The sequence below is a fragment of the Lissotriton helveticus genome, chromosome 3_1 (assembly GCF_964261635.1).
Source record: "Lissotriton helveticus chromosome 3_1, aLisHel1.1, whole genome shotgun sequence".
NCBI classification, from domain to species: Eukaryota; Metazoa; Chordata; class Amphibia; order Caudata; family Salamandridae; genus Lissotriton; species Lissotriton helveticus.
In genome coordinates this window covers 966,158,056-966,174,924 of record NC_136061.1, presented here as the reverse complement: position 1 = coordinate 966,174,924, position 16,869 = coordinate 966,158,056, and the positions used below count along the sequence as shown (strand labels likewise).

Genomic DNA, 16,869 nt, shown 5'->3' with positions numbered 1-16,869 from the left:
TCAAGGGCAAGATTAAATCGAGGTGTCTGTAAACGCCAGTATTGGAGAGCGGAGAAGTCACAGCGGCCTGCAAGGAGGATATGAGAGCCATCGGTGCGGCCGGAACCCACTCCTCTGGCACTGGTCATTAGCACAAATCAACAAAAGAAGAGAGGTTATGTGAGCTTCATAAGCCACAGAAAAGGAGCAAAGCCACTCAGGAGTCACACATCCACTCTGGGTGGTTTAGAAGGCCCTCACACACCGACCTGGTTGGTGTCATGCTTCATCATCGGGCCCCACCAAAGAGGCCGAGTGCCTCTTCGGTGTGCTACGACGCCAGGAGACTGCGGAGCTGGTTGTGTGTGTAGGGCGTGCGGTGAGGTATATATTAAAAGTGCCAAAAGGGTATCTAAAAAATTATTTTAATATGTGATCCCTAAGACACGAACAAAGGTGAAAAAAAGAACTATGTGTCTGAATATTATGCCAAGGTAATGGTATGGTTAATTCAGAGTTCTTTAAGTTAGTCAGTCAACATGTTTCTGCCTTACAGTGGTTTAGATTTACCTAGGCATTCGTCAGGACTCAATAAACCCCGGCGGTATGGACTCTCTAATCGTCCACCCTAACCTGGGGACGTGAAAGTGAAAAATCACAAAAAGGGGGGTGAAAAGTGCATAAAAATGTGGAAGAGCGTTGTGCTCATTCCAAAAATTCCCCAAAGTCAGGAGAGTATCTGCACTTTATAGAATGGCGCTATTTGCACCATGGGTCTCGGGAGGGGGGTTGGAGCGTACCTGGCACATCGCCCTCAACGCTCTCAGCCCACGTCTGCCACCTAGCATATCCTCAAAACCGGACCCCGACTGGTCATTAGCAGCAATGAGACGAAAACAGGTGAGGCCGAAACCCGCTTCTCGAACTCCGGCTGGTGACAAAATGATGCAACCTCCACCAGGACCTAAAATTAGCATAAATCCAGTTGTTCCAATGCTCTGCTTCTTCCCCAGCTGGCGGAAGTGTCACGTATTTCCATCGACGTACTCACCCCCCCTCCCCTCCCTTTCCCCTGGCATCTTGCGAGGTGAGGCGACAGGAAGTCTGCATTGACCGGCACATTGCCAGATCCGGGAAGGGCCTGGGTACCATTGCACAATGCATGCTGAGGATTTTTATATTTTGTATCTAACATGCATTGGCTAATAGAGGCATTTAATCCTTAGTGTCATGTTTGAAGTTGATGCTACATGGGCAGAAGACATCTGTAGAAAATAAACAGGTGGCTCTCTTTTGAAAAGTGTGTCCGTAGATTTATTGGTGCCAGCGCTTGGAGTATTGGTCTTCTATTGTGTAGGCCATTCATGGATTTGCATCATTTAGGCATGGGGAAGTTTCTGTTTACTGGGTTGTGTCACATTGTAGATTGTATTTGCCTGGTATTTTTATTTGACACTCTCTGTAATTGTATTGTAACAGTGACTATCAAATTCCAAAGGCAAAGGCGTTTAAGTTGAAATATGCATAGAAAAGACCTTCTTAAAGAAAGTGGCAAGAATTGCACAGGCAGTGAAACATGTGGCTGAGTTTAGATCCATTGTAAGTTGGCCTTGACTAAATGTGGGTTACTGGTGTTTTTTTCGCCTCATTGCATTTACAGTTGACTTGGTCAAATACTTGAGTGACCTACACAATGTAGCATTCAACAGGCCTTTTATTGGTAAGGTATATTTTCTGATTGAATGCTGTAGAATAAATAGTTATTGGTGAACATATCATTCATAAATCCTCCCTGGAATTTTGCTATTATCTGCTCCTACTATAGCCAGTATTTCTTTTGTCAAGGCCTTTATTAAGTAAATATCTTCTTCCATATTGAGAACCCAGTTGTATGATGTAGGGTCTAAATTGGTCTTTTTTGTGCGTAAATCGATTGATGCCGGTGTGCCAAATTCAGCATCGGCCAAGTTGCTCTTAGAGATTTAGAAGAGGTTTTGTACAGTTGGCATCTACCTTTTCACTAGCTTCATGTCTCTCCAGATTTTGTCAACCTATATGATTACAGGCACAACTCAGTGTCTGAGGGGTTGGGCAAACGTTGTGCTTGCTTTCTTTAATCTTCCAGGCGGCTCTTGTAACATTGTGGGATGCTAGGAGATTCTGATGGAGTTTGAGTGAAATCTTGTGTTTTGGGTAGTGGAAACAGCAAAGCACAAGGCTCTAACTAAAATAGTATTGTCTAATGGTCGGGATTGGATTTGAGTAGTCTGAGGTTAATGAATGCAAGTGTTTGGCTGCTCTCTGTGTTATTAGCTACAATGCTGAAAATAAGGGCAAGAGTGAAGGTGGTAGTGATCTAGGTGAACAGGACGAGAAGCTAGGGTGGTGTAAGAGGAAAGATATGGAATGGAACAAAAATGAAAAGGCAGGAGGTTGATTGTATCAGTCGAGTGCTTGTAGATTTGTTTTGTTCCGGCTATGCGGGGAAGTGGATTTTAGCTTCGAGGCAGTGTTCATACTCGAGGAGTGCACTTGGGTACCAGTAACATATCAACTAGGTTGGTTTTTTAATGGCTTGTGGCATTTATTATTAGTGTCTGTATAAAACGTGTATCTTAAGCTTGTCCAGTAGGTGGTAGCTGGAAACCGGTAACCAGAATCTGAGCTGGGAGTGTCTAGCCCACACCCTGAGAGCACCGACTCCTCTATGATGGGCCCAATGCCGATATGTTTCTGATGAGAGCAGTAGTGGTGATAATATATTCTAGCCGAGTGGATGTCTGTAATTCGGTTTTGTTGATTTTTCAAAAGTGATCATAAAACTGGCTTTTATCCTAAAATGGCGGCGATCCTCCAAATATGGCGCCACTTGATCGAATGTGATGCAGCTCATCCAGAGATTGGCCACTTATTGAAAAGCAACGTTTCTCGTCCTACGTTCACGCAGTGTGATGTTGCCTCTTATTCTTTTAGTTGGTGTTCCCGGGACAGGAAGGCCCCATATCTTTGGGTGGCACCCTGTGTAATACTGCATGGCTCGTCCACATTTGCCCCTGCTTCTTCTCCTTGCCTGGCTCGCTAACGAGCCTGCAGTGCCTCCGTGTGGGCGGGCTCCTGCCGCGGCGCGAGGCTCCTCCGTCCCCGCGCCAGGTGCCCCGGGAGCCATTGCTCACGCTCCGACCTCATTTGGCAGAGCGCGTGTTGACCGAATTGCTGCTGTGCTGATTACTAGCTCTTCTCGCGCGGCCACAGTTAGCTCATTGCGAGCTGGTAATCAGAGAGCTACCAGTGTCATTAAGGATCTCTCAGCACTTGGATACAGTGGTAACGAACTGTGAAGAAAATAGCATTCTATAGCCAATCAAAAAGAGATACTTGTAAACTCATTTCAGGCGACGGAGTGTGTCAGAGCGCGCGCCCAATGAGGCTCATTGCAGGAGAAATTAAAGATACACTTAGATGCTAACAGGCAATCGGGAAATTACTTCCTGAATTAGTACTTAATTGATTTGGTAATTCCCTTGGCTCTATGCAGTCTCTCTTTGTTACTCTCCCCACTTTTCCCTCTCTCGTCCTCGCTCATCATTCTCTCTTCTATGCTCCCCTTTATCACTGTCCGCTGGGTTCATTCTCTCGGTCGCGTTCTTCTTTTCCTCTTCATCGGCTCTTTATTTTTTCTTTCTTTCTACCTCCCGGTTTTCCACTTCAGTATCTCAATCCCCGCTCTCATTATCTCTTTTGCTACTCCCTACTTCTTGCTTTTTTCTCTCCTGCCCCTCCCCCAGTTCTGTGCGTTTCTTTTCTTCATTTTCTTCCTTTTTTCTTTCCATTTCTTCCTCCACCCATTGCCCTTTCACTCACACTTGCATCTCCTGTGAACGTGCTCTTCCCTTTCTTTCCGCGTGTCCCCTGCGATTCCCTTTTTCCTCCTGTTCACGCGCTTCCCTTTTTTTTCTTTCTCTTCACCCCATTCTTGTCGTCCCCCCTTCGCTTGACCTTTTCTCCACTATTTTTCGTACTTCTCTCTTTTTGTTACTCGTTTTCCGGTATCACCTGATATGCACTAATCTTCTCCCCTCTGTCAGACTGACCGTCATAATTCCCTTTTTCCATAATGACAAGGGGACGCTCACTGGGTTCTTAAAAGAACTGGCTAAGCCCGAATCATTCTGAAATCTCGTGACATTCCCTTTTTTGGAGTCAACAGTAATTTTATTTCAGTTTTAGATCTGACAGATGAAGGGACCCTGGTTTTAAGACTTCACTGAGAGCTAAAATCAGCCTTGAAAATGTTGTAATGTAGCCAGTAATGCAGCCGGATTCATACTTTTCCCAGGGTGCTTCTTGTTCTTCTATAATACATCTTTTTGTGTAAAATGGTGCCAAACAAGTGTATTTATAAGACACATTTTTAAATTTTACTAGGAACGTAGGTTGTAAATGACATTCACAAGAGAGATTACTTTTCATGTTAGTACTTACTGGTCCTGCTGCATTTCCCGTCTAACTCGTCTTAAAATAATTACATTGGTCTTGCACAATGCCAGTTTCCCATTTACTCCCTTTCCATCCTTTGGTTTTCTTTTCATCATGATAATATTTATTGAATTCCTTTAATGCCCAGGGAATGATTGCATGTGAATTGAAGGAGGCAGTGATAACACCACTGCTTAAAAAGTCTTCCCAAAATTGTTTGACACAAGAAAAATATGGTCATTGTTTAGAGTTGCCCTATCCGACTTCACTACTGAAAACAGACAGCGATGTACTGACACACTGCTTTGAGGATAGTGACATACTCCAGAAGTGTGCCACAATAGTCTATTAAAGCCAGGTTCATGCCAGAGTCCTGGTATGTTCACATTGTAATCTATTGAATCATTGTTGCTCGAGATGGATTAGCAAACGATAAAACTGTCATTTATATAGCTGATGGCCATTCTAGTAATGTGGAATGGATCCGTCTGTCCGAGCCCAAAGTTTGATACTCTTAGCTTACTTCATCATGTCTAGTTCAGGTCTGAATTCACTGTTGAAAGACCTACTAATGGATGCTGGTGTAACTGCACTTACCAGCAGTATTCAACATAGTCTTTCATACTATCTGCTGGACAGCAAGATGTGTAATGGTGAAATGGATTGCATCCTTCCTGTCTGGTCCCAAGCAGCTGGATTCTCTCATGTTAGACTCAACCCCACATAAGTCTGTGGTATTTTGCATAGCTCACCATTCATCTTTTACAATATTTGTCTATACCCTGGATTGATCTTTTGAGTTTGTAGTTATGCTGATGATTTCTAGAGACAAGTCCGTTTTTGCATTACAGGCTTTTCAATGCATTCATCATTTTAACAGTTGACCCCGTCCAAAACTGAGATTCTGATGTGTGGCTTGCTTGTTTTTAATATTGATGAGATTTGGCCATCTTAGTCTGGTGCATGTTAGGGGAAAGCACCACTGGTGAGAAACCTGCAGGATCCTATTATCTCCTGCACCACAATTGCTACAAGTGGCCAAGACCATGGTTTTCAATCTGAAATTTACTAAGAGGCTCTTGCTTACCGAATACATCACCTCCTAGAACAAGGCTGCTGCAGTCCAGGATGGATTATGTGAATGGTGTATAATTATGACTTCCTCTCTCCTGGTATAAGAAACAGTACCATTTCCGGAATGTGTGTCAAAATGGCTCACTAACACTTACAAGCAACTTAACACAACTGTCCACTTAAGGCATCTCTTAAAGGTCCCTTGAATTTGAGGCAGTCACATATGAGGGCCATTTGTTCTCTGTCCAAGCATCTCCGCTAAGGAACTCTCTTCAACTTTATCACTCGTTTGTCAGAAACCATCTCACTTTACAGAAAAAGCTAACAATAATTTTATCCTGAAATCCACAGCTTCATAATTATTTTCTTTGTTCTGTTTGCTTCAAGTACCAAGAAACTAGCTAACTGGTGATAGCACACACTATGAAAATAAAATTAAAAGTGCAGCACCTTATTGGGTTATTTGAATCCAGTTTCAAGATTATTTTTTCTCAACTGCCCGTAATAGAAAAAGTATTTTTTTTCTTTATTGAAGTTTATTTCTGACTGCAACTAGGTTTTTCTAGATCTAAAAAAGTTTTTAAAATTACTTTTTACATTTTTTGTAAATCCCACTGATCAAGAGATTGTCTATTCCATTTGTAGCTTTTACTATCTGGAGTGTATTTACTAACACCACATAATAGTTCGAATAGTGGGTTAGAGATATCAGTGTGAAAGTTGGCCCTCAAGAGCTTTGATCCAGATCAATATAGGAGTCCTAAATTATGAGTAAAAAAGTCTAAAATTGCCTGCCTTCCTATTTCGGCTCAAGCAGGTATGACAGTGTTCTAGGAGGACAGGATAGGTGAAAACAGTCTTCCTTAGAGGAGGCACAGGACTTTGTACTGTCTAGATCTGTGACTGCCCCGCCAGTGAAGTCTTAGGTCTCATAGGGAGCAAGTAGAGTAATACAACGTTGGCATTGGAGGCCTGGAGCTTTTGTCTGTATTTTTCATATAAGACCAGAAAGGTCATGGTAGCGCCCGCTGCATGCTAACTCGCCAACCTCCCTTCTATTTGGGAAGTTCTACTTTGTCTGTTTTTTTAAGGACTGGTTGTTTGGCCTCTACATGCAATGCTAGAACCTTTGGGTCTCCATTATGACACCTCGGTTAGTATTCATAAATAAAGCAGGTTTTAGTTTATTTTGTGTGTGTGTGTGTGTGTGTGTGTGTGTGTGTGTGTGTGTGTGTGTATATATATATTACCTACTGGCGGTCGCCAGTAGGTATATATAGTTAGGATTTTTTCTCTATGGGATTTTTGAAAATTCTATGTCTAATAACTTTGGCGTTTGTGGACGGAATTGGCTGAAATTTTCAGGAAAATGGAACATTTTGTTTCTGAGCAGCCACTGAAAATTTGGGGGGGTTACGTCAAGGGGGGGCCGAGAAAAAAGGGGGGGTCCCAAAACGCGTTTTTCCCATGTTAATTTCCATAGGGCGGTTGGCCTCACTTTTAGCCCGAACGGCTGAATGGATTTGCACGAAACTTGGCAAAATTGTAGGGACTGTTAGCCTGATGTGCCTTTGCTAGGTCTCAAGATATGTGCTCCAGTGGATTTTGAGAAATTAACGTTAAAAAAAAAGATATATATCTGTAAGCGCGCTCCGGGTAGCGCTCCGGTTCGCGTACTTGACGCGTAACGGAACTTTGCGAAGCGAAGCTGATTGGCTCTCCGGTGTCTGTCAACATTCTAAACAGTCTGGAGCGGCCGCCATCTTGTCTCTCGGTAGGATCGAGAGACAAGAGGAGGCCAAAACAAAGGGGGAAACGACCATAAGGGGGCATAGTAGATCCTCCCTGACCCCCTAGGTTTGATGTGGAGGCTTTAAAAGGGCCCCACGGGGCAAAAAAATAAATATTTTTTTCTTTGTTTTTGCGTGGGGAGCGCCCGGTACGAGCACCGGGAAGCGGTCCGAGGAGCGTACTATGAGGAAAAAAGAAAGACAGGGTATAAAAATTTGGGCAATTTTGTTATAAATGGAAGGTAGTTCTGAAAAGAACTGTTTTTTTATTCTTATTTTTTTATTTTTTTTATTAATTTTCTGAACAATTTTTTGATTTTTTTTTTGATTTTTGAAAACTATTTTGTGTTTTTTTAGTGTTTTTTTAGAGGAAATAACAAAAAAGCAGGGTTTGAACATGTCTCAACAGGAGCAAAAAAAAATAAAAAGGATTCATTGTTTTCTCATCTTGTTGCATTTATGATTTTCTCCAGCTCGGTTAATCAAAGTAATACTCTTCTCTGATTTGATTTGATTTGATTATGGGTTTTATAGAGCGCAACAGCTACCCTAGGGCATCCCGGCGCTGGTAACTATCATCCCGGAGAGTGGGCGATCAGGGGGGGGTAGTGCTCATGGAAAGAGGAGGGTCTTCAGTTTTTTCCTAAATCTCTCCATAACAAATAGTTCCTCCACAATATATACAAACTATTTTGTAGTGTTCAAAAGGAGCTTGAATATTGTCTGGTCCGGCGAATGAGCTTTGTCCACTGGAGGTGCTGGGGATGACATTTGGGGGATTGGCAGCAAGATCCCTTAATTGTGCTTGGGAAAGATTATTAGGGTGCCATCGCTCCATGTGGCGAATCATTGTATGATTGCCAAAGCTGTATTTCTTGTTGGGGTTGCCACGAGAAAGTATATTTTTACATATCAAACAAGACACCTGGGGTGCATTGACCTTATTTTGTCCAGGTGGAATTTTAAAAAATTGCCATATGTAGTGCTCTTTAATATGGCTCTGCCTTGGTGTTTCTGGCAGGAACTGCCTTACTTGCTCTTCCTCCTCCTCCTCCTCTTCGTCCTCATTATCTTCCTCTCTACCAAAGTCCAGTGTTGGAGGTGGTCCTTTTGGTGGTGGTGGTGGTGGTGGTGGTTGCTGAGAAGCACCAGCTGCAGCTATTACAGAAGCCATTGTGAAAAATAGGTCTTGCTCTCTGGAAGTAGAAAGTAAGAATGAGGTAAAAACAAGGAGGGGTTTTCATCATTTGGGAAAAAAAATAGTTCTAAACCAATGAAAAGTGTTATTTTTAGGTCACATGACCTAGCCTAACAACATTAGGAAACCAAAAGTGAAATGAACCAATGAAAAGTGTTATTAACAAGTCACATGACAAATCACATGACCCGTTATGCTTACGTTACGCGCCGCGCCCCGGATCGCTTCCGGGAAGCTGCGCTTCGCTTCGCGGACCGGAGCGCTTCCGGGTGCGCTGACGCGGCGTGTCATATGACGCATTACGCGACAACGCGATACTTCGCGATTACGCGATGCGTCACGCTGTTGTTTTCTAACGTGGCAGTTGCGCAAACGGAACGTTTACCGGTTCGCGGACCAGGTCGCGGCAAGAAATTGAGCTAACGGGAAGCTACCCGGTTCGCGGACCGGAAGCGAAACAAAAAAATATATTAAAAAAAATACATTAAAAAATTGTATTAAAAACATATAAAATATATTTTTCGATTTAAAGAAGAATACATTTTAAAGCTTTTGATATTTGCTATTAAAAAACCATTGAAATTCACTGAAAAAACCATAGGTTATACACCATATATAGTTAGGAATTAGCATTTAAAAAACCTTGAAAATTCACTGAAAAAACCATAGGTTATAGACCATATATAGTTAGGAATTAGCATTTACAAAACCTTATTTTACTCACACAAAACCATTGAAATTCCATATATAGTTAGTTGCACTAACTATATATCGCGCACCCGCAATCCACTGCTGATGATGTCACATATTACATCATTCATGACATGGTCAGTGACATCACTGATGACATCACTGATGACATCTCAAATGACATCACTGATGACATCTCAAATGACATCAATGATGACATCACTGGTTTGACATTACTGATCACATCACTGATGACATCATTCATGTGATAATACGATGAACTTCTTCAGACTCTAATATAACCTTAGATACACTCAGTGTAAACAGACATTCACAGACTGTCACTCATCCATGAAGTTACACACACACCTAGTCAGTCATGCAAAGAATCAATCACACCTCCATTTTCTCAACTATACAGTTATACACACCTTACTTATTCAAACACATACTAACACATATTTACTCTCTTATACAATCCCGGATACAAGTTCACAATGATCCATACAGCCACTCACACATTCACTGGCTCTTATGCACAGTTATTTATATATGTCAACTCTCACATGTACTGTGTTTTACATATGTACTTACTTTGACATGTAGCACTGAGATATCCATTCACTCACCAATACACTCATGCACACAGTCAACCCCCCATACAGCTGTTTCCACATGCACTTTTGAACCCATACATCTAGTGAATCAACTGCTCACACATCTATGCACAGAGTCATACACCTACCAGACACCCACACACACACTCAGTCTCCCATACAAATACATGGGCAACCAATCAATAACCCATATAGTTACTCATATAGCTACTGATCAACACATGCATCAGTTTACAGAACAAAAGATATAATGATGCAGAAATTAAGACAGTTTAGTCACTAACCCATGCACTCAGTGAGACACATTTAATCACTCACTCATACAGTCAGTCATGCACCTACTAAATCCTTCATCCAGACACTTATAAATCCACTCATTCTTCAATATGTAAGACATATTTTAACTTTACAAAAACATAGTCATTGGATGTTGTCATCAGTGATGTCATCTGTGATGTCATTTGAGATGTCATCAGTGATGTCATCAGTGATGTCATTTGAGATGTCATCAGTGATGTCACTGACCATGTCATGAATGATGTAATATGTGACATCATCAGCAGTGGATTGCGGGTGCGTGATATATAGTTAGTGCAACTAACTATATATGGAATTTCAATGGTTTTGTGTGAGTAAAATAAGGTTTTGTAAATGCTAATTCCTAACTATATATGGTCTATAACCTATGGTTTTTTCAGTGAATATATATATATATATATATATATATATATATATATATATATATATATATATATATGTAGTTATAGTTAGGACCATGTTTCCATAGATATTGTTTTTTGACTTGCCTATATCTTTGGCACTGTTTGATGAATCTTCATGAAATGTTCCAAAAAAGTGAATTTAAAAAAAAAAATCACGGCTATTTTTTGCAAATATTCGCGAATATCGCCGTAAATTAACACTAATAAACCAAGCGTGGTCTTCTATGATTGTTTTTTAATATGCCCCCAGGTGGGCCAGGTCCCAGAGGCATGCCAAATGTATATAAATATTGGAGGGGGGCATACAGTCGCCCTGACATATTTATGCCCTGGGGAACACTACCTCCCTGGGGCTTATGTACATTATAAAGGGGCGTGTCGCGGACCCCTGGGACCACCACCACCTCCCTGGAGCGAAATTGAAAGTAATGGCAGGCCTCGTGGGCCCACTGGGGACTACCATGTCTCCGGGGCAAATAACTTTAAAAAGTGAGAGGGGCAGCACAGTCTTTCCTCCAAGAGTCTTTAATGGCCCCGGGGACCGCCACCCCACAGGGCTGGCTCCTGCTTTGTTCCGGGGAGTCCAAATCTGGGACACAGCTGTTTGCTTTTGCTTGGCTGTAGCTGTCAGCTCCCAGCAAGCAAAAGCAAACACCGGTTTTAGTGGGCGGCAGCTGTCAAAGGGGTCCCACTTGCTGTTGTTTCACCTCTTTCCCTGCCCGCAGACATGCAGGCAGGGAAATAAATGACACTATTGTTCTTGCACACAGGGGCTGCATTTTCAGCAGCTCCCTGTATATTGCAGCAATGCCGGCTCCCGCAGCATGCAGGGAGTCAACGGGGGCAGTGGGGACATTGAGGCTCCCCCTGGGGTCCCCAAATTGCACACTGGGTGCTCTGGCTAGGCTCCAGGGCACTCTGGGTAACCTGGCTGGGCCCCAGGGGAAGGTGTACCTGGGGCCAAATTTGGCCCAGGGAAGGGACCGCTTGGCCCCCCTTCCCATTGAAATTACAACAGTCCGCACCCCACCTCCCCCCATTTTAGAGGGAGAAAAAGAGAAAACAAAGGGCAGAACAAATTACCAGAAAAGGCAAATCAGAGGGCAGAAACATTTACTGGAAAGGCAAAATAGAGAGCAGAAAAGGCAAAACAGAGGGTAGTAAAATAAGCGGGAAAGGGAAAACTGAGCAGAAGAGAGCAAAACAGGGCAGAAAAACAAGCATGAAAGGCAAAACAGAGAGCACCCAGACACTCACAAACCCACCCAGAAGCTTAAACACCCCTTCACAGACTGAATGAGTCACTCATACACACACTCAGAAACCAACTTAGACACACCCACTCACAGACATTCTCAGACATTCTCACAGACCCATTCAGGCACTTGTAGACCCACTCATACTCTTACACCCACTCACAGACCTACTCAGATTCACGTACCGACTCTCAAACCCACTCAGACACACGCACCCACTCAGACACTCATGCACTCACTCACAGACCCAGTGAGGTACTCAGTCACTCACTCACCCAATGAGACACTCATGTACTCACTCACTCACTCTCTCTCAAAAGTTAGAAGTAACAGTTAGTAAATTAAATTAAAAAACCTTAGCAATTCACTTAAAAAAACAGAGGTTACAGAGACGTTCTACTTGGGCTCAGATTTTACTTGCACAAAACCATAGAAATTCAACAGTTATAGTTACATGAGCTAAGTTGAACTTACGTCCCCACAATGCACTGCTTATGATATTACATCACTCATGATATCGCCAGCGATATCACTGATGACATCTCAAATGTTCAGTAATGTTGGAGCTATTAAAGTAAAATATGTATGTATATTTAGAGATCAGACTCCACTGTGGCAGATCCGCACGCCAACAGCAATACCATTATTGGCTGGCTGCAATCTGAGAGGAAAGTTGCACTCACCATTTTGTGCATCTGGAATTCTTTTTTGAGCACACTAGGGTCTGTGTATCCACTGTGCTCAGTGCAACCCCTGTGTACTCCGCAGATCCAGACCCCAATTAAAAAAACACATATGCCCACTCACAGACCCACACACCTACTCACACAATCACTCCCACATGCACTCACATACTCATGCAGCCACTCACTCACCTACAAAATCACTCGCATAGCCACAAAATCACTCACATAGCCACTCACACACCCACAAAAACCCTCACCGACCGACAGCCACCCACATAGTCACTCACACATCCATACAGCCACTCACAGAACCACAAAACCACTCACACTCCCAGTCACAACACACACACAGCCACTGACACACCCACAAACCCACTCACACACCCATTAGCCACTCACTCACCCATACACACAGAAATTGCAATAGCATATGTTTGTAATAAATGGGTTGTTTTAATATTGAAACTTTGCCTTTAGTTGGGAAGGGATCTGCGGGTCCATAAAATGAATAAAAAAAATAAAAGAAAGACTTGGTGCATTGCATTTATGAAAAGACTGTATAAGTTACCTTACCTTAATTTTTTTTATTATTTTCAAAATATATATTAAAAATGCATGTATGATTTTTTTATGTATAAACATGTGAAAATGGATATATTAGTACATTTAAGCTATTGGTAAAATTGTAGTACAACTTATATAAAAGAATATGGTGAATTTCACCAAAAAATCAGAAGGTTACATGGACGTTCTAGTTAGGAAATAGCATTAAAAAAGTAGAAATTCACTGGAAAAAACAAAGGTTACAGGGACGTTATAGTTGGGTTCAGATTTAACACACACAAATCCATTGAAATTCATCAGTTCTAGTTACCTGAGCTAACTATAATTTACTCCCCCAAATACACGGTTTATGACCACACACATTACTTCACTGATGACCTGGTCAGTGACATCACTGATGACATCATACATATTATTTTAAATAAGAAAACGAGACAGATGAGAGACGTACATCAGAGATCTCACTATAACTCTAGCAATTACTCTATCAACTACTACACTCACTTATCACCCAGGAAAGAGTTCTCAGCGGATAGTCATGTCTCTTCTAAACAACTGCTCTAAACACTAATGACCAAAGTAAGACATCTAACTGTATATGCTAGTCTATTGCAAACCACAACAACACCATTTGTCAACCCTGAAAGAGGTATTAGTGCAGAAGTCACACACACCCTGTAGAGGTCTAAGCAGACCGGCCACGGTGTCACAAACCACTAGTAAAATTATTCTTCATTCTGAGGAATGGTGTCAGCAGAGAGGTCAGTCTGCTGCAAACCACTACTTCACTGAGCCATCTCTCTTGAGAGTGGTCTTAGTGAAAAGATTAATTTATTGCAAACTACCACTACACTCATTCATCACAAAGGAGAAAGGTTTAAGCAAAGTGGTCAGTATGTCGTAACACACAACTATACTCAGCCATCACTGTGCAGTGAAGTCTCAATGAACAGCCTAGTGTGTCGCAAAGCACTACCATACACATACATCAGCAGGCATGTGGCAGCGAAGAGGCTAGTTCACTCATAGATGTTATGTTAAAAAAGTTTTGTAAAGCTCACGTACAACAAATTGGTTTCATGGCGCTACTCTGAGAGGTACCGGGGCCCTAGGGAGTTACTCTTTAGCTTGTCTAAACAGCCAGGTCTTGCAGAGCCTCCTGAAGTTGAGGTCGGTGCAGGATCGGATTTCGGAGGGAAGAAAATTCCAAAGTCTTGGAGCTAGGACGGCAAACCTAACACCACCCTGGTGCTTTAGTTTGAAGGAAGGAGTTGACTGAAGGTTATTGTGGGCGGAACGCAGGTTGCGCATAGGTAAGTCACTCTGAAAGAGGCTAACCACAAATTTAGGGCACCTTCCTTTCAAAGACTTAAAGATGAGACAGCATACCTTGAAGGCGCATTGCTGTGTGATCAGGAGCCAGTGCAGCTTCCTCATGAAGGGGGTGACATGATGTTGCCTAGGTTGCTGAAAAATCATTCTCGCTGCTTGGTTCTGTACCAGTTGCAGACGCTTGGTTAGGTATAGTAGGGTGCCAAAGTATAGGGAATTTGCATAGTCGACATGGGACATAACCATGACATGGACCACCTGGATCAAAGCTTCTTGGGTGATAAATCTACTGATCTTTCTCAAATGGAAAGAGCAAGTAGATATCACTGACCCAATTTGGGACTTCATGGTGAGATCACGGTTTATTGTTATTCCAAGGCTTTTGGCAGAGGCAGATGGGGAGGGGTATTGGCCCAGTTCGTTTGGCCAAAAGTGCGGGCTCCAAGAGTTGTGGGTGCCCCCTGTTAGGACTAGCTCAGTTTTGTCCGGATTGAGTTTCAGGTGTTTGCTATTCAACTACCCGCTAATGAATAGCATGGTGGACTGAAAATCACAGACCAAGTCGGGGAGTTGCTGATAGAAAATATTAGTTGAAAGTCATCAGTGTAGTTGAAAGTTCAGACTTTCCTCTCTGTCAGGGCCCGAATCAGTGGGAGGAGGTAGAGGTTGAATAGGAGGGGGGGAAAGTGAGGAGCCCTGTGGGACTCCACATGTAGTCCTCATTTTGGAGCTGTAAACTGAGCAGTATGAACCGACTGGGAGCAGTTTTCTAAGAAGGAGCTGATCCAACCCAGGGCTAGTCCCTGGATCCCTGCGTCTCTGACACGATCGACCAGTATACCATGGTCGACCGTGTCAAAAGCAGCGGAGTGATCAAGCAGTGCCAGGGCCTGCGCAGAGCCCCCATCGACCTCCCTGCGGAGGGTGTCCAGTACCCTCAGTATTGCGGCCTCTGTAGAATGTGCTGGGCGGAACCCTGCTCGGTGGGGGTCAAGGTAGTCAGACTTTTCCAAAAATACGGAGAGGCATCTAGTCACGTAAGCTTCCAAGACCATGGCCAGGTATGGAAGTCGAGAGATCGGACAGTAATTAGTCAGAGTTTGAGGGTCAGCTCCTAATTTCTTCAGGAGGGGGACGACAATTGCCTCCTTGAAGGTTTCAGGGACAAGGCCGTGGGGCAGTGACTCATTCAGAAGAGATAGAGCTGGGCTGGGGAGAGCGGTGAATACTTCCTTAAGGATGCCTGGAGGGCAGCAGTCGTTTGGTGAGCCTGATTTTACTTTGAAGGGGAGATCCAAGAATGTTTGGTTGCTAATCATTAGAAACTGTTTAAAGGTGCTAGGATTTTTAGGTGTAATGGGACTAGCCTCGGAGTTTGGGCATGCCCCAATGCTAGCCTTATTTTTTGTGATCTTGTCTATGAAGGTGTTCAGGGAGTTACAAAGGGTTTGAGAGGGAGTGGGTTTGATAGTAACTCTGTCAGGATTGGACAATTCGCTGACAATTGAAAAAATCTCCTCGAACCTATTGGTTGCAGTTATGATTTTGGAGGAGAAAAGGGCGGTTTTGGTGGTCAGAATGGCTTTTTTGTAGGTTTTCATAGCGTCTAACTAGGTCTTTTTGTCCTCAAATAGGTAGTTGTGTCTCCACTTCCTTTCAAGTTGTCGAAGAGCTAGTTTCTGCAACTGCTTGAAAATCGGGATTATAGTTTGGATGATATATGTCAGAAATACTTAAACTCAGTAGTAGTGCAGAAAAAATAGTAATTTAACTTATGCAGTAGCTCAGTATATCTTTCCGTGTCAAACGTTTATGAAACACAGTCACTGGATGATATCAGTGATGTCATTAGTGATGTTCCTGACCATGTCATGTGGCATGTAATATGTGAGGCCATAAACAGTGCATTGCGGGGACGTAGTTATAGTTGGCTCAGATAACTATAACTGCTTAATTTGTATGGTTTTGTGTGTAAAATCTGAACCCAACTATATAACATCCTTGTAACATTCATTTTGTTTTCAATGAATATATATATTAAACAATATTTTCAGGGAAAAGTGCTTCTTCCTAAAACCATTTTTCAACGTTAGTATGAAGGCTGCATTTTCTGCCTTTTTAATTACTCGAATTAGAATTTAGAATTTGGTCTGAGAGAACCTTTAAAGTATGTCACTGGTAGGAGGCGTTTCTGGTTGAGGATATTCTGCCTTGAATACTCAGATCTTACAGAAAATCTTATGCTTGGTCTTTTCAGAGTTTAGGTGGTCCTGACGCTTCCAAATAATTACGTCTTGAGATGAAGACTTAAAAGGAGTGTGTGAAGCTATATCCACACTCAAGGTTAGAGAAACTTTCAGAGAAAGCAGCAGCCTAATTCGGGCATCCTCGTGTCACAGCCCTCATTTGACTTATAAGTGTTGCTTGAATGCCTAGACATGTTCAACCTACATGAATAGCTTGGCGGTCCAAGCCCTCAACCTCT

The 16,869-nt window shown here is 42.7% G+C and overlaps 1 protein-coding gene across 4 annotated transcripts in view; it reads left to right on the top strand.

Annotated features, from left to right (window-relative positions):
• The window catches only part of AGAP1 (ArfGAP with GTPase domain, ankyrin repeat and PH domain 1), a 1,166,515-nt gene that overhangs the window by 701,358 nt on the left and 448,288 nt on the right, over positions 1-16,869 (top strand). The window lies entirely within an intron of this gene.